The sequence below is a fragment of the Ascaphus truei genome, chromosome 4 (assembly GCF_040206685.1).
Source record: "Ascaphus truei isolate aAscTru1 chromosome 4, aAscTru1.hap1, whole genome shotgun sequence".
In the NCBI taxonomy this organism is placed as follows: domain Eukaryota; kingdom Metazoa; phylum Chordata; class Amphibia; order Anura; family Ascaphidae; genus Ascaphus; species Ascaphus truei.
In genome coordinates, this window is record NC_134486.1 from 217,462,169 (window position 1) to 217,483,707 (window position 21,539).

Consider the following 21,539-nt stretch of genomic DNA (forward strand, 5'->3'; position numbering starts at 1 on the left):
CACCTGGTAACCACAAGTGTCGACTCGGTCAGGGAAAAGAGAAATGCTGGGCAAGTAATCCTTCTTCAACAAGCATGGATTGAGTGACGCGCCAGCCCCGATTCCACTCCACAGCGCGTTTGCGCAACTTGACTCTGCAGCTTCCATACCTCCCCTGACGTGGCGCCATGAAGGTGAGACTGGCTGACTGGCCATGGGGTCCTCGCATTGAACGGAGTCTCAGAGGGGGGAGTTAAGGGCTGGTCGTACCGGTTCGGCGAACTTTGAAAATTGTAGGAACAGATTTGCATGAACCGGTGCAAACTGGCAGAATCCCACCACTGGGCAGGGGTAAGTACAACATTAATTCATGCTGGCTGAGCAATGTTGTATTTATAATGGGCAAATGCGCTATATATGGATAATAGTAATTTTGCCCATTACAGTGTATTGGGGCTTGGGGGGGGGGGGGTATGGGGGTTGTATTGATTTTTATTATATTGCACTGTAATGTTTTTTTGAATGGGGAAAAGCGCTATTAGCCATCTTTGGCTAATAGCACTTTTTCCCATTCCGGTGTAGTGTTGTTGGTACAGGGGGTGGGTGAAGTGGTACTTGCCTCAGGATGGTGTTTAGGCCTTGCGGGAGGGTAGCACGAGGGTTTAACCCCTTGATTACCTTACCGGTTGATACAGCTAAGGTAATGAAGGGGTTAACTTCTCCTGCCACCCTCCCGCAAGGCATAAACACCCACCCTGGGGTAATGACAAGCTTCACCACATCCTGTACCAACAAAAAAGCAGTGCCTGCTATTCAACCCCTTACAGAAACTGTCTGTAATTTTATTTTTACTGCATAGTACTGAATCCGGGGGTCGCCGGAGCTGAAAAAAATATGCGGGTCAGCTCCGGAGGCCCCCGGAGACACGCGGAAACCCCCAGTTTCAATCCTATGCAGTAAAAAGAAAATGCTTGTTATGCATATCACAAATCTGATCTCGCCACCCTTTAGCACGTTTTTATAGTACAATATGTATATCAGAGTTCTGTGAATAGAAGTTGCTGGCAAAAAAAATGTGCATTTGGGCATTTTTTCAGCTATTGCACCACTTGTTAAAGCCAGAGTTATATAGCTATTTAAAAAGCTGTTTTATTGTGATATGGCACTGTTATCAGAGCTTTGTGAATAGCTCACATGCAATATCATACTAAAAGGGCATTTATAGTGCATTGATGCACTTATCAAAGATTAATGAATAAGCCCCTGTGTATCTTTGTAATGTTGCTCGTCTCAGAATAGGAAGCGAACCCGCAGGGCTGAGGTAGGGGTATAAGATCACTGACCAGAACCAGAACCAGGGGACAGAGTCCTGTTAGAGTAGTCGTGATCCAGGCAGAGGTCAAGGCAGGCGGCAAAGGTGCAAGTCCGGGTACAGGCTGGGGTCAGGCAAGCAGCACATGAGCGGTGAGTCGGTGAAATTGGCTGAGGTCGGCAACGGGGAATCCAAAAGAACAGGGAGGGTTCAGGAACAGGATAGGCTCAGGAATCAGAACACAAGGGGACCAGGTACACAAGGAAATACATACAATGCTCGGGCGGGGACTGGGAGTCACTGACAGCTATTTAAGCCCTGGAACAGGTGCAGCAAATTCAGGAAGTTCAGGAAGAGACCTGCCAGGACCCAAGATGGCCACAAAAGTCATGTAAGGGCCAGATCCAGCAAAACCCTGGACTTGAACCCTTACAATCTTACCATTTATTCCTCTGGATGTGAGTGTATAACTTAAACTGCTTTTTCTTCTTAACCACTGATTAATATGTATTAAACCAAGGCAATTCGGAAAAAAACAGCACCCCTGAGTGAGTTCCTCTGATTTTTATTATTTTTCCTTTTATTTTTTGTCCCCTATGGCTTTTTTTTGTTAATTTTGATATGATGACAATTTGAGTGCGGGTCCACCTTTGGATTTTTTTTTATACATGTATGTTCATCATCATCCCTTGTTGATCCAGTTCTGGATGAAACCCTCCCCAATGATGTTCCAGATACTCCAATTTCAAGCCTCTCTTCTCTACGTTGCTCCTAAGAATTTTCTGATTTCATCCTCCCATCATTCTTTTGGTCATCATAAGTATCTTTTAATCTCTCTTGGAATCCAGTCGAAAACCCTATACTGTATGTCAAATGATGGACATTGTTATACAGTTTAAAGTGACCCAGTTAAGGATTCTTCTAATTATCTAGTTTCATAGCGGTGCATCAACATCTGTCTAATGCTTCTTTGGGAACGGCCACACTTGTCGCATGTAAAAATATTAACTAAATATTTTTTATTAAATTATATATTTTTTTTAAATAAGACAAAATGTGGTGTTTATGGTGTGTAATGAGGCTTATAAAGACAAAATTTGAATAGCCATATTTTATACTGCATTATAAAGTTTGAAAGATTAGACCTTATTTTTTTTGTAATTAGATTTGTGAGGTCTCATGACCAAATATACACATGGAACAAACACCAATTTAAAATTCAACTTTTGACATACAGTATGGTTTGCTTGGGTACATCACTACACTAACACAGAAATCAAGGTCTAAAAAATGTATTGCAAAAATTAGAAAATTCCATTTGCCTTCCTAGGTAACCACTACCCATGGCAGTGAAAAGGCGATTCCTGGAAACATATTTTTGTGTGGAAAGACAAATCCCTGTCTGGACTTCTTTGGATGTATACATTCAGAAAATATATACTTTTGTTGAGAGTATATCTTATGCTATGGGGATGTTTCGTCTTGCCAAGAAATCTAATTACATTTAAGTGAAAAAAATCCATAGGTTTCACCGAAAATTCCGGGGTATAATATTTTTGTGGGGTGAAACAAGTTAGACATGTCTAAATTCGTTGTGGTGTAAAATATATACTTGTAAAATATATATTGTAAATAAAATATATATTTTCATGTGGGCATTTTTAAGCTAGAGGGCAGTTTTGCCTTGCCAATGATGGTGTGAACTTTTTACATCTGGTATCAATGCACTCAGGAGACCCAGGCCTAAAATATTTAGTATTCCTTTACATTATTATACTTAGCTTGTGAAATAGACAGCATACACAAGTGCTAACACGAAATCGTGCCTCTATAGTGATTGAATGGTGATGATCAAATAGTGATAAACACAAAAACAAGTGATAAAATGTCCAAAATAAGTACAGTAGGAAGTTTCTTAAGTGGAACAATGTCCTGAAGCTTACAAAACCTGGGTTTCTCTCAAAAAACCCTATGTGGAAAATTGCTACACGTAGGTTCTATTGGGCACAGGTACTGTAGTGGATCCGGTTAATATGCGGAAACTAAAAAAAAAGAAAGAAAATATAATGTAATATGTTTAACATAAATGGCATAACTTTTCAATAGGACCTATGAAATTTACACCCACATTTTCGCTATCTTGAGCTTTATCCTTGCTTCACGTAATCAAGCTGCAGGAGCTGCCTTCACCTCTCCCAGACTGTGCTGCCTTCTAATGGCTCGGACTGCAGGCCTGACCCAATGTAAGCTCCAGCGTAGAACAAAAGGATGTTGCATGATACAACAAGCCTCCTCTGTGCTGCCTTCTTCCTTCCTCAGACTTTGGATCCAACTGCAGAGCTGCTCACTGGCTGTCAAGCCCGTCGCTGTGGGCTCTATATAGCAAGGTAGATTCCAATAGCTGGAACTAGACAGACCTGGTAGTACATGGTCACAAGTATCAGGAATGTGCAGGGTCAGGTAAGCATGAGTCAAGGCAGATAGCAGCTAGAAGAGTCAGGCAGGTCTCTGGTAGCAGGATACAACAAGTCTCGTCCACTACCTGAGCCCAAGAGAACCTACGCCTAGCAATTATACTGAGCTTGTATGATACATTTTGATGTAATGTCCAAAATTAGTGTCCATATGAGAAATATTATGAATACTATGGTTTTTAACAAAGAGTTCCGGGTAGAATTTATTTTGGGTGGGAACATATGTTACTTATGTCTAAATTCCTTGTAGTGTGTACTATCAGGAAATACATAATTTTGCCTGGTCAATCATGGCAAGCATCTTTTGCATTTAGCCGTAAAAAAAACCAGGCATGAAGAGCAACTGATTGCAAAGGTAGTCTAGTCTTGACCTCGTTTCTAATTTCTGTTCACACATTGTGATATAATTGTGTTTTTGAAGCTTTTATATAATTGGCTATTGACCTACAGCTGCAGCGGCCGTTATTGAAACAAATCAAGGCGCCGATTTCGTGTGCTCTGCTGTACTCTACGCAGCATGAACTCGGCCAATCGCCCCAGGCACCCGCGCTTATCGCGTTTGCTTTGTTGAATTTCATGGATTCTGTTTCTTTGGGTGCAATGAAATGAATGAATTGAATGTGTACAGTACTGTGCTACGGTGCCAATTTAAGGTGTTTAAAACACAGAACTCTAAAATGCCATTTTCTGCACTCGCGTCTTAAGGCGGTAAGGTTAGAAGACATCCCGCGTCATGACATCGGTATTCCGATGTACAAAACGCATTGTGTTTGAATAACGGCCGCTGCAGCTGTAAGACTTGCCTAGCATGCAGTGACAAATTATGAAGAATGTTCACGCTATTCTAATTATTGATCTTTCTGTAGTGTTTGTGTCATGTTTTCTCTAGTAACATGTGAGATGTCTCTAGCATGGCTCCATAGTTGTCTGATTTTACTTTTCCGTTTTACATAATACTGGAAATGGAGGATGTTGCAGCGTACATACAACTACACACGCGGGTTCTGTGGATAAGGCTTATTTATTTTAGCCTTAAAACATACAGCACACCAAAACCAAATAGCTTCTCATCGGTAAACAAAAGAAAAATGGCTTTTTCTTCAGCAGCAAAACAAAAATAAGTTTCTCTTTAGCAGACAGAGCAAAAATAAGGCAGCTACTCTTTTGTATGCAGGAGACAGACAGTTCATAAACCATGTACTTTTCAAACAGACCTTGTATCAGTAATCTCTTCAGTAACTCACTCCTGTCTCCTGACCAGCTAGCTGCATGTGTGCACATCCTGGGGTTTTTAACACATCCTTGATTAGGCAGCGGGGATTCAACTAATTGCCATGAGCTTCCCAGCTGAAGTTAACCTCATCACTGCTGCACTGCAGACTAAACATATGTCTGCCAGGCATACAGCTGGTGGCTTTTATTTACCCTGTCACATTCGTCCCCTGTTAGTGTGTGGCTGGGGCTACGCATGGCTGGAGCCCGACCATCCACCCCTTATCTAGAAAAGAAATCAGCATTTGCGTTCTCTTTTCCCGGCCTGTGCTGAATCTCAAATGAGAAGGGTTGGAGGGCCATATACCACCTAGTTAACCTAGCATTGGAATATTTCATACTATTTAACCACTTCAGTGGAGCATGGTCTGTCACCAGAGTAAAATGGACTCCTGCCAGGTAATGCCTTAAAGCCTCGATTGCCCACTTTACTGCGAGGCACTCCTTCTCAATCACTGAGTATTTTTTTTCCCTCGGGAACAATTTCTTACTCAGGAAAAGTATAAGGTGTTCAACTCCCTCAAACTGTTGTGACAACACTGCCCCTAGCCCTATCTCTGATGCATCCGTTTGCACTACAAAAGGTCTGTTGAAGTCTGGGCTTCTAAGGACTGGACCCTCTGATAGACACCTTTTTATGTCCTCAAAGGCTCTCTGACACTCCCTTGACCATACCACTAGTGTAGGAGCACACTTTTTTGTGAGGTCCGTTAAAGGGACTGCCACTTCCGAATAGTTGGGGATGAACCGCCAGTAGTATCCTGCTAAACCCAGCAGAGAGCATACCTGCGTTTTTGTTTGGGGGGTCGGAACTTCTTTCAGGGCAACTACCTTGTCAGCTAGTGGCCTTACATTTCCACCTCCCACTGCATACCCTAAGTATTTGGTTTTTGCCTTACCCAAGGCACATTTCTTAGGGTTGGCTGTGAGCACTGCTTCTCTTAGAGATTTGAGGACCGCTTTCAGCCTATTTAGATGGGCCTGCCAGTGTTTACTATAAATGACAATGTCATCTAGGTAGGCTGCAGCATAAGCCCTATGGGGTCTCAGCACTTTATCCATGAGTCTTTGAAATGTGGCTGGTTGTCCATGCAGTCCAAATGGCATTGTCACAAACTGGTATAAACCCATGGGAGTGGCAAAGGCTGTTTTGCACTTGGACTTTTCCTCTAAGGGTATTTGCCAGTATCCTTTTGTTAAGTCCAGCGTGGATATATATTCCGCGTTACCAAGGGCGTCAATTAATTCGTCCACCCTTGGCATCGGATATACGTCAAATTTGGATACCGCATTGACCGTTCGGAGGTCCACAGAAAATCTTACCTTCCCATTGGGTTTAGGGACCATAACTAGTGGACTATACCACTCACTGCATGATTCCTCAATCACTCCTAAGTGTAACATTTCTTATACCTCCTTCTCTACCAGGGCCCTACGACTTTCAGGCAACCTATAAGGACGGGAACGTACTTTTACCCCATGTGCTGTCTCGATCGCATGTGAAATTAAGTTAGTTTGCCCTGGTAAATCAGAAAAAACATAATGGAATTGTGTAATTATTGCTAACAAGTCCCCTTTTTGTTCAGAGGACAACTGTTTACCCATTGGGATTTTATCGTCACCCACGATGTTCTCCCGTGGGGCCTGAGGACCCAAGTCTGTTTCCTCCTCCACCGGGTGGATGAATAGAGCCTGCTGCATCTTCCAGGGTTTCAGCAAGTTCACATGGTAAATTTGTTTACCCTTCCTGGACCCTGGTTGAGCGATCTCGTAATCCACATCACCCGTGCGGCGGAGTACTTCGAATGGGCCCTGCCATTTGGCCAGGAGTTTACTCTCGCTACTGGGTAATAATAACATCACCTGGTCTCCCGGGTGAAACACTCTCATGCGAGCATTCTGATTGTAATGTCTCTCCTGACTGTCCTGGGCTGATCTAAGATTCTCCCTAGCAAAATGGCCGACCACATCTAGGCGCTTCCTAAGGTCTAGTACATATTGCAGGGTATTCTTACAAGGGGACCGATGTTCATCCCAGGACTCCTTTAGGAGGTCTAGGATACCCCGGGGGTGGCGGCCATACAGCAGTTCAAATGGGGAGAATCCCATTGGAGGCCTGGGGAACTTCCTGCACTGCAAACAGCAGAAAAGGGAGAAGTTCATCCCAGGCTCTCTTCTCTGAATCTACAAATTTCCTCAGCATCCCTTTTAGAGTTCGGTTAAATCTTTCCACCAATCCGTCAGTCTGTGGATGGTAGACCGATGTCCGAACAGACTTGACCTCTAGTAATTTTAAGACATCCTGCATCAGTTTAGCAATAAAATTTGTACCTTGGTCTGTCAACATAACCTGGGAAAGTCCAATCCGTGAGAACAGCTCCAACAACTTGTTGGCTACTTGCTTTGCTGTTGCTGTTCTCAGGGGGAACGCCTCAGGATATCTTGTTGCATAATCAACAATTACAAGAATAAACCTGTGTCCTTTCTCAGAAGGTTCTAGTGGTCCTACCAAGTCTACCCCAATCCTCTCAAAGGGAACTGACACCAAGGGTAGAGGAACCAAAGGGGCTGGTTTTTGTCCCTTTGGACTAGTTAGCTGGCACTCTGGACATGCCGCACATAACTTAGCAATATCACTATGCATCCCTGGCCAATAGAATCGGGACGAAATACGGTCCAATGTTATATCCCTGCCCAGGTGACCACCCCAAGGGACAGTATGGGCTAGAGTGAACACAGATTTAACAAACGCCTTGGGAACCAATATCTGTCTGGTTACCTCCCCTGTTTGTGTCTGCCTATTCACCCTATACATGATATCATTTGATAACTCAAAATGGGGGAATACTATCACCCCCTGTGCATTCAAAATTTGCTCATCAATTTTTACCACCTTATCATACTGTCTAGCAAGGACTGGGTCTTTCCTTTGCCTCTGGCGAAAATCAGGGAGGTATAGGTCTGGTAAATCTCCAGGGCCCATATCCCCCTCCCTCTGGTCATCCCCAGTCATCACTTGTGACTTCTGGCTATTAGAATGGTCACCTTGAGACACAGATTTCTGCAACCAGTCCTGTTTGTCAGAGCGGCTTTGCTTCCGAGTCTTTTGAACTCGGTGTCTACTAGGAAAAAGGTCTGCCGAGAAGGGGAACAGTTTGCCAGGGTTCTCCTGAGCCATAGAATAAGGCTCCTTATGAGAGACTGGAGCCATTAGGTCCGAAAAGAAAGGCCAGTCCCGGCCGAGCACAACGGGGGCAGGGAGCCAAGGAGCAACTCCTACTTCGAGGTAAGCCTCCTGGCCTTTTACCTGTAGCCGGATTTTGGCCGTCGGATACCGCTTTACATCGCCGTGTATACATTCTATACTCCATGGGGAGTCAAAAGAACACACATTAGGCGGTAGCAGTTCCTGGAAGACCAGAGTTTTCCCAGAGCCCGAATCTACAAGGGCCTGGACATTTTTTTCCCCATCTCTCCGTGCTGTCCCTTCGCCAGGTACGCCCTCCCAAATTGAAGTGAGATTCCCTCTTCTCCTAGGGATATCCTCTCTGTGCCAGGTCCCTGGACACAGAGTGGCTTAGACAGGTTGATTGGTCAACCTGGACCGCTAGTTACTGCACTAGGGTCACAAAGTGTTCCTACAATCCCTTATGCAGGAACATATAACTTCCCAACAACTTCCCACAGCTGCTGGAACCACCCTCTAACTAACTGTGTTGTGCCTTATATACTTCAGGAGGCAGGCGCATCCCTGATGTCACTATCCAGGGACTCAGAGCATACAGCCACTCCCCTCCATACATAGGGCACCTCACCCTGGTGTGAGGGAAAACCTCCATAACTACTGCTGGCATACCTGTACTTACCAGGACTTACTGCCAACAGAGAGGAAAGTAATATACCATCATCATGCATGGCTATATACTCCCCCTGGTGAATCCCCACCGTCCTGGCTGGGGCCTAAATTTGGTGTACCTTGCTCCAGGAAACACTGTAAAAGAACACACAAATTAAGCGTCAAACATTATCACCTTTACATAATAATGCAAGAACCTTTCGCTCACTGACCAGCAGGGAGCGTTAAAGAAAAGGTCAGACCACTCCTTGACGGGACCTAATAATAGTGTCGAGGGTCTGGTTTCTTCACCTCCCGTCCCGCTGCATCGGTGACTGTCACGCTATACTCTCGGAGCAGGCCTCGCTCATTACAATACACCACTTTGTGCATGTAAATGCTGCGCCCGATTTTCCAAACCCTCATCAGTTGGGAAACCCTCTGCTCAGCCTGAACTCCCTTAATGGCTCCTCCCTTATTGACAATATAATATTCTATGTCATTACGAAGCCACCTCTCTCGATTGTCCTCTATCTCCCTCATCAGAGGTTCGGGGACATATGGGTACTCAAGCCCATGAGACCGTTTATATTTGGCTGTAATGGCCCGTTCAGCCCGGCAGGCCCGGGTTAATTTAGTTTGCCCAGCCTTTCCCAGTAATACCCATGACAAGGGCTCATCTGACTCCACCGGATCATCTAACCCTTCAGATCCCTTTGGGGTAATAAAACCCCCTTTATTTCGGTCCCACCTCACTCGCAGCTCTTTGAGGTATGCCTCATCGCTGAAATCCCCAGGAGCCCACCAATGGTCAACTACCCCATCCCTTTCTAAAATGAAACGGGTGCGGTCTATCCAGGCGACATAACCCTCATATAGTGGTGCCCACCATCTAGTTTCCCGTACCTCCTCCGAGTTGGATTCTAGTGGCTCTTCCTCTTCAGGCCCGCCCGATGATACCCCTGAAGTACCCTCAGATTGCGTAACCTTTCCCTTACACTGTGACCAGTGTCCACCCGTGATACCCAACACACTAGTACAATCACTGGGTACCGACCCTCATCGGGAAATCCTCCCTCCACCCTCCGATCCATCATCCGAAGTTCCCCAGTCCAGGCTTTCAGTCCGTTCCTCGGTAGTACCCCGGGAATCCCCTGACATCCCCAGGCTAGAGGTAGACCCGAATGAACAGGTGACAGGGACAGGGGATTTAACTAGGGCCTTGGGGCTAACTTTGGGGATGGACGGGGTTGGGGGACGGGGCCGGACTGTAGGTATCGGCAGGGTTACGGCCTGCTCTTCAGCAATACCTGACTCGCTTCCGCCACAAAGTCCGTTCTTTCCTCCGGCAGCAGAGCTTCTCGCTCTCCGGCTCGAGCGCCCACTCCGTCTGTCAGTAGGGGATCGACTTCCACTGCTCGACCGCAGAGGCGCGATCACCGCCCACTCGATGCCGCTCTGGTCGTCCGGAACCTCCTCCGTACACGCACGTGCTTCGACGCCATCTTGGGTTGGGTCCCCAATCGAGACCTCTTCCTCCACGAGGACATCCGGCAACGCCCGTCTGCTACGCGGTCCAGCCTGGCCCTGGATCCGCTCTTCTTTCACCTCCACCCCCTGGATCTGCGGCGAGCACTGAGCTAGCCTACTGCTCTGCAGCGTCGGGGTGGATCGACCTCCTTCCGACCCGCTAGTCACCACGGCAGTGGGACTCCAGCGATCGGGGTGTCGCGGTACTGGGGACACTCGACTCCGTGTCTCCACACCACGAGGGATAGCCTCCCGCCACGGGATACCACTGGTATGGTACTCCATCAACAAGTCCTGTGCATCTGCCAGCCTGGCACACTCCTCGTCCGAGGATTCTAACTTACAGTTCGGGCGGGGCATTCCAGTAGGGGACCGTCGATGGGCTCCTTTTCGGTCACCTCTCCGATGGCTAGTTTTCTCTGACTTGAGAACCCGGCCTGATTCCTGCTCCGCGGGGCCTGCACTCTCACGCCACAATGCACCCGGAAGCTCCGCCGCCGACATCGGGGTAGAATCTTTCACTCCCACAGCTTGTACCGGCACACACGTCGTCATGGGCCACATATATTGCAGTCCACAATGAAGACATCGAGCCTCGCTGCCCACAGCTCCGCCCGGCAGTCTGCACTGCAGGCAGAGACAGACCACTGTCTCCACACCCTCTACGCGGATAATCAGGAAGCCTCCTGGAACCGAATAGGGATGGGTAGAGATCAAGGGACTCTGTTCCACTTTCTCAGAATGTTCAGCCATAGTAACCAATGGAGGCACTCGTCTTAGAGGTCTGTATTGATCAATGGCTCTTCGCAACTGAAGGGCAGGGGATGGTTGAGCAATCCCTCCCCCTACTTCCTCCATCGGCATCGGGTGGAATTGCAGACCACTCCCCCTTGTTGAAACTAGGGGGATGTCTCGCAGCTTTGTAGGCTGACCCAGCACAGGGGCGGAGTGAGTCATAGTCCATGAGGGCGCGGCTCCAGCTTTCGCGCCAAACTCCCCAACAGGGTGGAGTTTTCTCGTTGCCGCCAATCCTGGCCAACAATTAGCAAACTGCAAAGTTGCAAGACTTTCTGCAGCTGGCCCATGCGGTGTCCCGGGAACACGGGAACCGCCATTTTGGTGAGTACGGTCCTTCTTCATATTTGAGGTAGCGTCTGGCTGTTTGTTTATTGGTGTATAACAAAGTCCATTTCGTTCCTCCCATCTCGCAAGACTGTCGTCCTCACTAGTCTTGAGGGTACTTTCCCGAGAACATAGACAGGACAAACACGGCGTAGCCACGGCTTTCACGCCATTCCATAACAAGCTCACAAAAGTCCCTTCTGTAGCTAGTTCTTCTTCCTCAGTCCGGCATCCTGGACCTTCTGCTCTTTGCAGATCCTCCATTCTGACGGTTGTTTCTCGATCACTGTATACTGGGTTACTGTACATGGAGCTCCGCTCTGCGGGGCAGCTACCACATCAGTACAATAAACATGCCTTGTGCACCACCTTGTGTACCTAACATAGATCTGACTCGTGTTTTCACTACCTCACGCTAGGCTCACTCTTTCGTGTCTGCTGTAGCTCCTTCCCCCCAGTCTGTGCTCCCTTCGGTAAGTGATCTGGAATGGGCTAGAGTACTCTGGGGCTTCCATGCAGTACTTGGGCGTCTACCTCTCTTGGTCAGCCTAGTGCAGACCCTCTCCAGGAGTCCTGACCTAGTTAACAGGCTATCCCTTCAGGCATCCTACCCCTAGCGCTACTTCAAGGTGACTCGGACAGCTATAGCCCCTCTCCAGATCCACTAACTCCTCTCAGGTTCCCAGGTTACTCCTGCGGTTCCATCCCAACACAGCACAAAGTGGCAGCATACACTTTCCCTGTTTCCTAGTGTGCCTAGCTAAAGCCTGTCCTGTTGACAGATATATATCTCAGCAGCGCCTCCAATTGTAACGGGTTTTCCCCCCCCCAATCTCACATTGGCCCGGGTGGTCTACTTAATCCCCATTACGTGTTCGTGTCTGGTGGTGCACCTGCAGGCAACAGGGCTCCTGAGTCTCCCGCTTGATGGTATTGGGGGATGTTTTCCAGACAGGCAGCTGAGGTAGTGGGTGCGAGTTCAACTTACATCATGTGCAGCGCCTCCACCTCATCAGGGTCTGTGCATCCGCAGGGAGATGGTCCTGATGAGGAACTCCTTCTTGGTGGTGACTGCCACTGTTGAGTAATTTCACACTCACACAGTGGGGGTTTCGTTAACAAGGTCATCTTTATTGTAGATTGGGATGTAGCAGACTGCCCCATGCAGCTGCCGGCTCTAGCCGCACATCTCTCCGTGCTGTCCCTTCGCCAGGTACGCCCTCCCAAATTGAAGTGAGATTCCCTCTTCTCCTAGGGATATCCTCTCTGTGCCAGGTCCCTGGACACAGAGTGGCTTAGACAGGTTAATTGGTCAACCTGGACCGCTAGTTACTGCACTAGGGTCACAAAGTGTTCCTACAATCCCTTATGCAGGAACATATAACTTCCCAACAACTTCCCACAGCTGCTGGAACCACCCTCTAACTAACTGTGTTGTGCCTTATATACTTCAGGAGGCAGGCGCATCCCTGATGTCACTATCCAGGGACTCAGAGCATACAGCCACTTCCCTCCATACATAGGGCACCTCACCCTGGTGTGAGGGAAAACCTCCATAACTACTGCTGGCATACCTGTACTTACCAGGACTTACTGCCAACAGAGAGGAAAGTAATATACCATTATCATGCATGGCTATATATATAAAAGGTATGTTTTATACTGTATGCCTTATGATTATGCTCCAATAGTGTGCTTCTTTCTCTAAAGACCTCTGATATTCTTTTCAGAGTTCTCTATTGTTGGTTTATAGTGTTCCAAACCAGTGCACAGGTAGCACCCTCCTGCTACATCATAGTGGGTTAAGGCCAACATCATGAACTCAGTTTTTTCAGAAATTTTGGTCATAATACATTTACAGCTGCAGCGGGCGTTATCCAAACAAATCACGGCACCGATTTCGTGTGCTCTGCTGTACTCCACGCATCAAGAACGCGGCCAATCGCCCCAGGCACCCGCGCTTATCGCGATTGCTTTGTTGAATTTCATGGATTATGTTTCTTTGGGTGCAATGAAATGAATGAATTGCGATGTGTACAGTACTGTGCTATTGTGTCAATTTATGGTGTTTAAAAACCAGAACACTAAAATTCAATTTTCTGCACTTGCGTCTTAAGGCGGAACGGTTGGAAGACATCCAGCGTCATGACATCGGTATTCCGATGTACACAACGCGTGATTTGTTTGAATAACGCCCGCTGCAGCTGTATGTTTACTTGTTGAGCATCATCGTTTCTTGCAACTTTTTATATAGGTTTTAGAATTTCACATTGAAAGTTATTCATGTATTCATATACATTTTTAATCCTAATTACACCATATCTGTAATTAATTAGCATACCACTGTGAATGAAATATTTATTTGAATATTTTTAGTGCACCAGCAACTCTTTTTCACTGAGTAACTAAGTTTTCAATCAGTGTGTGGAAAGTGGTCCGAATATGTCGCCCCATTATTAATTTTGCTGGACTCTCTCCTGTTGTCTTAATTGGAGTAGTGCGATAACTTAGTGCAATGTAAGGATCATGTTGTTTTAGTACTGTATTCGTTTTGCAATTTGACCTATTCTCTTAGCCATCCCATTTGCATGTGGGTTGTAAGGACTATTGATGAAATTAGCGGTCATACAGTACATCTTAGCAAAGTTTTTAGACTGACTAGCTGTGAACTGAGGTCCATTATCAGATACTACGATTTCTGATATGCCAAATTGGACAAATATGCTTGAAAGCCTTATAATAATAACATAACTTATAATATTTGGCAATTCCACTTTACATTCCTCCCTCTCCTCCCGCAGTTCTGCTCCAGACCCTGACAACCTGGTCAGGAACTACAACTCTGCCTTATCCTCTTCTCTAAATCTACATGCCCAGCTTTCTCTCTGCCATCCTTGCCATTCTAACCCCAGACCCTGGCTAAATTCCCATATGCGCATGCTGCGTTCCTCCATTCGTTCCTCTGAACGCCTCTAGAGGAAATCTCACACTCTCGCAGACTTCGTTCACTACAAATTTATGCTGTCCTGTTTCAACTCTGCCCTCTCTCAGGCTAAACAAACCTATGTTTCTTCACTAATCAACACGCACAAGTCTAACCCACTCCGACTCTTCTCTGTCTTTGACTCTCTACTCAGACCACCCTCTGCTGCCTCCTCTTCTTCCACCATCTCACTTCAGGATTTTGCTGACTATTTCAAGGAAAAGATGGAATCCATACATCAGAACATCTCCTCTGTTTCCTCCTCCCATCCCACAACACTTCCTAACTCTCCTCCTGCCTTCCTTGACTCTTTTTCCGCCATCTCGGAGGAGGATATGTCACTGTTGATCTCCTCTTCTCCCCCTACCACCTGCCCTCTTGACCCCATTCCCTCCCATCTCCTAAAACCTCTTGCTCCTACTATAATCCCTACGCTCACACACATTTTTAACTCTTCCCTCTACTCTCGTACCTTTCCCTCCTCCTTCAAACAAGCAACGGTTAAACCATTACTCAAAAACAGCAAACATTACCCTACCTGTCTTTCTAACTATCGACCTGTCTCCCTCCTGCCTTTTGCCTCCAAACTTCTTGAATGTCTTGTATTCTCTCGTTTGCTCTGTTTTCTCAACACCTATTCTCTCCTAGACCCTCTACAATATGGCTTCCGCACTGCTCACTCCATTGAAACAGCCCTCACTAAAACAACTAATGACCTCCATGCTGCCAAAGACAGAGGTCATTACACTCTGCTCATATTACTCAACCTCTCTGCAGCATTTGACACCGTGGACCACCCTCTTCTCCTTCACATTCACCATACTCTTGGTATTCGTAACAAAGCTCTATCCTGGATCTCCTCCTACATCTCCCATCGTACTTTCAGTGTCTCTTTTGCTAACACCTCCTCCTCCTCTATCAATCTCTCTGTGGGGTTAACCCAGGGCTCTGTCCTGGGACCCCTTCTCTTTTCTCTGTACATACTTTCTCTAGGTGACCTAATCACATCTCTTGGGTTTAAATATCACCTCTATGCTGATGACACACAAATTTACTTTTCAACCCCATACCTTACACCTGCTGTACAGACCAAAGTTTCTGAATGTCTCTTTGCGATATCATCCTGATGGTCCTCTCTCGACTTACACTTAACATGGCAAAAACAGAGCTCCTAATACTTCCTCCCAAACCTGGCCCTTCTACCTCCTTCCACATTACTGTTGGAAGTACTATCATTGTATTGTATGTCTTTATTTATATAGCACCATTAATGTACATTGCGCTTCACAGTAGTAATACACTTGACAATCATAAATAACAAACAATAAAAATAACAGATCATGGAAATAAGTACATCAGACATAAAAGTAACATTGTGGGAGAGGAGTCCCTGCTCCGAAGAGCTTACAATGAGCTTACAATCTAACTGGTAGGGAGAACATACAGAGACAGGAGGAGGGCATTCTGGTAAGTGCGTCTGCAGGGGGCCAAGCTTTATGTATCGTGTATAGTATTAGCCACAGTGCTACTCATATGTTTCTTTAAGCAATTGTGTCTTAAGGTGGTTCTTAAAGGTGGATAGAGAGGGTGCTAGCCGGATATTGAGGGGAAAGGCATTCCGAAGGTGTGGGGCAGTCAGTAAGAAAGGTTTAAGGCGGGAGAGGGCTTTAAATACAAAAGGGAGTAGAGAGAAGACATCCTTGAACAGAATGCAAGATTCGGGATGGTGTATAGCGAGAAATTAGGGCTGAGATGTAAGGAGGAGCAGAAGAGTGTAAAGCTTTAAAAGCGAGGAGGAGAATTGAGTGTGAGATGCGCGATTTGATAGGAAGCCAGGAGATGGATTTCAGCAGGGGAGACGCTGAGACAGATTTAGGAAAGAGGAGAGTGATTCTGGCAGCAGCGTTAAGGATAGATTGTAGGGGAGGCAGGAAGGCCGGATAGCAGGAGGTTACAGTAATCGAGACGGGAGAGAATGAGGGCCTGAGTCAAAGTTTTAGCAGTCATTCACCCAGTAGCCCAAGCACGCTGCCTAGGGGTCACACTTGACTCCTCTCTCACATTCTCCTCTCACATTCAAAACGTATCTAAAACCTGTCACTTTTTCCTCTGCAATATTACAAAGATACGCCCTTTCCTCTGTTGCTCGACTGCTAAAATTCTGACTCAGGCCCTCATTCAAGATCTTATCTTGCATTAAACAGTGAATATACAACACATAATCAATTGGTATTGGACCTATTGAGGTTCATCTTGACCCACAACTACTTCACCTTTAATGGTACCATATATCATCAACTAAGAGGTACGGCGATGGGGACCACCTGTGCCCCCACCTATCTAATCTCTATCTTGGCTGGTGGGAGGCGGAGGTGGTCTTTCAAGAAGTGAATGAGATATTCACTTCACACATCTCTCTATGGGTCCGCTACATAGACGACGTCCTGATCCTGTGGCAGGGGACACGGGCATTGTTTATTGAATTTATCAAAATCCTCAATACCAATCACTTTAATCTACCTCTCACCTATGAGATCAGCTCACAGGAAATAACATTCTTAGACCTTAAAATCATGAGGGGTACTGATGACAAAGTCGAAACGACTATACATCGTAAAACGACTGCTACCAATAGCCTTTTACGTTTTGAGAGTCACCATACAAGACGATTAAAGGAAGGTATCCCCATCGGTCAGTTTCTGAGAGCCCACAGAAACTGTTCGACTCTGACTGCTTTTGAGATACAAGCAAGTAAGATGAGAGAGAGGTTTACAGAGCATGGCTACAGCCATAGATCGATTTCTAAAGCATATCGAAGAGCCAAATTTACTGATAGAAACACTTTATTGAGCAAGAACTCAACCAAGTCTCAGGACTCAAAATTGATTAGGTTTGTGGGAACTTATAATAATCAGTGGTCTGAAATCAATACCATACTAAGCAGACACTGGCATATTCTCACCGAAGTTCAAGACCTGAAAGAAGTCTTGAAGTCAACACCTACATTGGTCAGTAGGAGGTCCTTGAACCTCAATGATAAATTGGTTCATAGTCATCTTAAACCACCTGTACTGAACACTTGGCTAACTAATAGGTCCACTGGCAACTTTAAATGCCAGGGCTGTAAAGCCTGTTCACATCTCTCTGTAACGAATAAATTATCCAATTGGAATGACACCAAATCCTTTACGGTACGCCAGTTTATTAACTGCCGCACGAAAGGTGTGATTTATCAGGTTGTATGCCAGTGCCATAAAAAGTACGTTGGCAAGACAATAAGAGAATTTCGCCAACGTATTTTAGAACATCTGGGGGCTATCCGCAACCATCTTGATACCCCCTTGGCTAATCACATCCATCAAGTGCACAAAGGAGATACCACTGACCTAACATTTCTGGGAATAGAAAGTGTTCCCCCCAATCCAAGAGGTGGGGACTGGAACCGTCCAATCCTGCAGAAAGAATCCAAATGGATTTATATCCTGGGAACATTAGCTCCAAGGGGAATTAATGAGGGCTTCTTATTCTCTCCCTTTATTTGAAAGCTTATACCCAATTTTTCACACTTTGGCAGTGGTTCAAATTCCCCCACACACTTTCATCCTAAAAGGTCGTTGACCTCACTCACCCTACTTACCTGCTTCTGATTATCTCATTTAACATGTATGTGTGAGTTATTCACTCTCTCTGACAAAATTACCACACTGTGTCTTTAAGATAGGCTTTATTATGCAATTGTTTCATCTCTGGGTTCTGCTTCTTTCTGACACAATTACCACACTGTGTCTTTAAGATAGACTTTATTATGTAATTTTTTTCCTGGGTTTTGCTTTGTTTGAGCTGTCTCTCTGTTGTCCTCATTAGTTCAATAGCCTGTAGTTGGTTATACTCAGCTGCTGTGTATCACTGTTTCATTGGTGATTAGTTGCATACAAATACTCCCTCAGTCCACACAGACGTCACCACTTTTGACAAAGCGCCTCTGCGAAACGTACGTCAGGTGGGAGGCAGGACCAGACTGACGTCATGACGTTGGGACGCAACAGTAAGGGGTTGAACTGATCGGAGTGCTTGTAGGACTCACAAGTCGCCGAGATGCAGGTCTGACATTCTAAACTTACTATGAGCCTGGATATTATACATATTGTTGCTACATTACTACACTGGCTACATATAACTATCTAAGGTTGTGCCAAACACCACTTAATAAGGGTGGTAGTAGCAACTTCTTAGGCTATCTATTACATTACATTGTATTGGGTACTACTTGCAGCTGACATGCTTGCTGCTTGATACACTCCTGACCACCTGCATTAATTCACCCTACCTGTTTGCGATACCCCTGTTCCTCACTTTATTCCTATTATATGGTATAGCTACTCATTATTTTTTATGACTATTTGTTTACTTTGGAGGCTATAACTTGATACGGATACGATCCGTGCCTCTGAGCTATTTAAACACATTTTGTGGGCTCTTCCTTAGTCGTTTGCTGTGTACACCTTTAGGCACTACTAGGGGCTATCAACTGATACGGACACTGATCCGTGCCTCTTAGCATTACATTTTGTCTTTTGCTTATGTGAGTAGCCACCACTGCTGATAATTATTTTGCTTTTGGAGGAACAATATTAGTCATTTAATTATATATATATATATATATATATATATATATATATATATATATATATATATATATATATATATATACATACATACATACATACGATTCAGTCTGCTTATAACCTGTTTATTTTAAACAGGTTTTTTAACTCACCTTATTAGTGCTGTACCCAAGAGCTAGTAACTATTTATTGTGACTTATTTAAGTCTCATCATTTAGATGGAGTATTGGTACTCATTATTCAGTTACACCTTGGTTTGCAGTTTTTGTTATTTATGTACACATTGTTTGTCTTGTTGTATGTGTTTTGATCACCATAGTGACTTACTCACTCTGTTATATTTTACTTTAATATCATTAAAATTTATCTTAATTAAATAATCATATCATCCGCAACATATCGAGTGCTTGCAATAGGGTTTGCTTTCTTTGGTTTCATTCCTTGCATTAAACGGGCAATGGATGGAAGGGAAGTAAACATTATTATGCCCCTTTACAAAGCATTAATAAGACCACACCTTGACTATGGAGTACAATTTTGGGCACCAATCCTAAGAAAAGACATCTTGGAACTAGAGAGAGTGCAGAGAAGATCCACCAAATTAATAAAGGGGCTGGACAATCTAACTTATGGAGAGGCTAGCTAAATTAGATTTATTTACATTAGAAAAGAGGCGTCTACGAGGGGATATGATAACTATAAACAAATATATTCGGGGACAATACAAGGAGCTTTCAAAAGAACTATTCATCCCATGGGTGGCAGGCCCACATTCTCTCCCGTCTTGATTACTGTAACCTCCTGCTGTCCGGCCTTCCTGCCTCTCACCTGTCTCCCCTACAATCTATGGAAGGGAAGGGGAGGGTTAATTCCCACTTGTGATGCTAACCAGGAGTAGGCAATGTTTGATCATGATATAAAAATATAAACATCTTCATAGCATAGGACAGTTCATAAGACTCAGGATTCCAGATAGTCCAATGTTAAACACACTCCCATAGATTATGCCACTAGCCATATAGGTAAGTCTTATGTGGTGGTCTAGGTAACCGTGTGTGGGACTGATCACATAAATGAAGTAAATGGATTACTCACTGCTGACCTTGGGGATATCCTGGTCCTGTCCTGCGTGCTCCTACCAAGGAACAATTGAAAAGAGTACAGGGAAAACGGCGGTGCATCTGCTGCTGCTGCTGCTGAAGATTGGAAACCACAAACTGCAAACCACAAAATATCCTAGGTGCAAAAATGTATTTTAGGGCATAGTAACAGCCAAAAAGAACACTCTGACGCGTTTCCCGTGGTATCCCACGCTTTATCAAAGAGTAAAATCACTTACAACGATCACATACTTAAATACCCACAATTCCCTCTCCTCTCCTATGACGCTGTGTAATTTGGGCCAATCGGAAGCGTGGGAGGCGTCACTCCCCTCTAGCTGGTGTAAGGCACATTAGCCTGAAGCAAACCCAGCTGTGCTTCACAGTGCAATTGCATGGGAGGTGAATGTATCCTCCCCTTGATGACGCGACGGCCCTTCTGGCCAATCATAGGCCTTAAAAAACGGGACGTCCTGAATGTAAACAAAGACTGACTGACAGCTTTATTCAAGAAAAGGAAATGGTGGGTATACTCCTAAGAACAAATAACATTAGGATCATCGCTCAAGACACATTAAATCAGTATGTCTAGCACTGTTCAACGCTGCAATATATAAAGGAACAATGATCCATATAATGAAGTAAGACAATTAAAAAACCACTATCAACACTATAGTGGAGTAATACATAAAAACACACAAATTGCTGTGTATTACCCTCACAGTACACAAAGAAAATATATACAGTTAGAACCTAAGTTAGGAATAATTGCCACATATGCATGATATCTAGATCATGCTAAATCTTTCTAGTTAAACATAATGATATTCAAAATGACATTGTAGTTTAACAGGATGGGGTCCTATGGACTATATGGTTACAAGAAGATCAAAAATGATTGTACCATCAAACACGAATATAGGTGCAGTACAATTTACAAGTTTAAGCTAAGATAAGGAATTAATTTCAATAAATTTGTATTCTTGAAATAAGGACACTTAGCCTTGAATATCATTTGATTAAAATAATCAATTTGATAAACTCATTATACCGTGGTGTAACTTTCAATATTAGGTACAATTGGATCAAACAATATTGCACGTATTCCAAACTTGTGTCTTTTATAATCACAGACTCTTCACTTAAGTAATTCTTTTACCCTCTTTATAAAAAGTGTTGTTGGTGAATATCAAGAATGTAGACAAAACCATCATTGCCAAGAAACAATCCAAGTTCCAGAGGGACAAAATGGATTATGAGTGAAACCAGATATATACGTGGCAAAGATCTACATCTGGGTTTGCTTC

At 44.7% G+C, this 21,539-nt stretch overlaps 1 long non-coding RNA gene across 1 annotated transcript in view; it reads right to left on the reverse strand.

Moving 5' to 3' along the window:
* Positions 1–20,722, reverse strand: part of LOC142492046 (uncharacterized) — a 94,394-nt gene extending 73,672 nt beyond the window's left edge. The window contains exon 1 of the long non-coding RNA XR_012800691.1: positions 20,228–20,722. This is a non-coding gene — a long non-coding RNA (uncharacterized LOC142492046). The remainder of the gene's footprint in view (positions 1–20,227) is intronic.
* Positions 20,723–21,539: the final 817 nt, after the last annotated feature.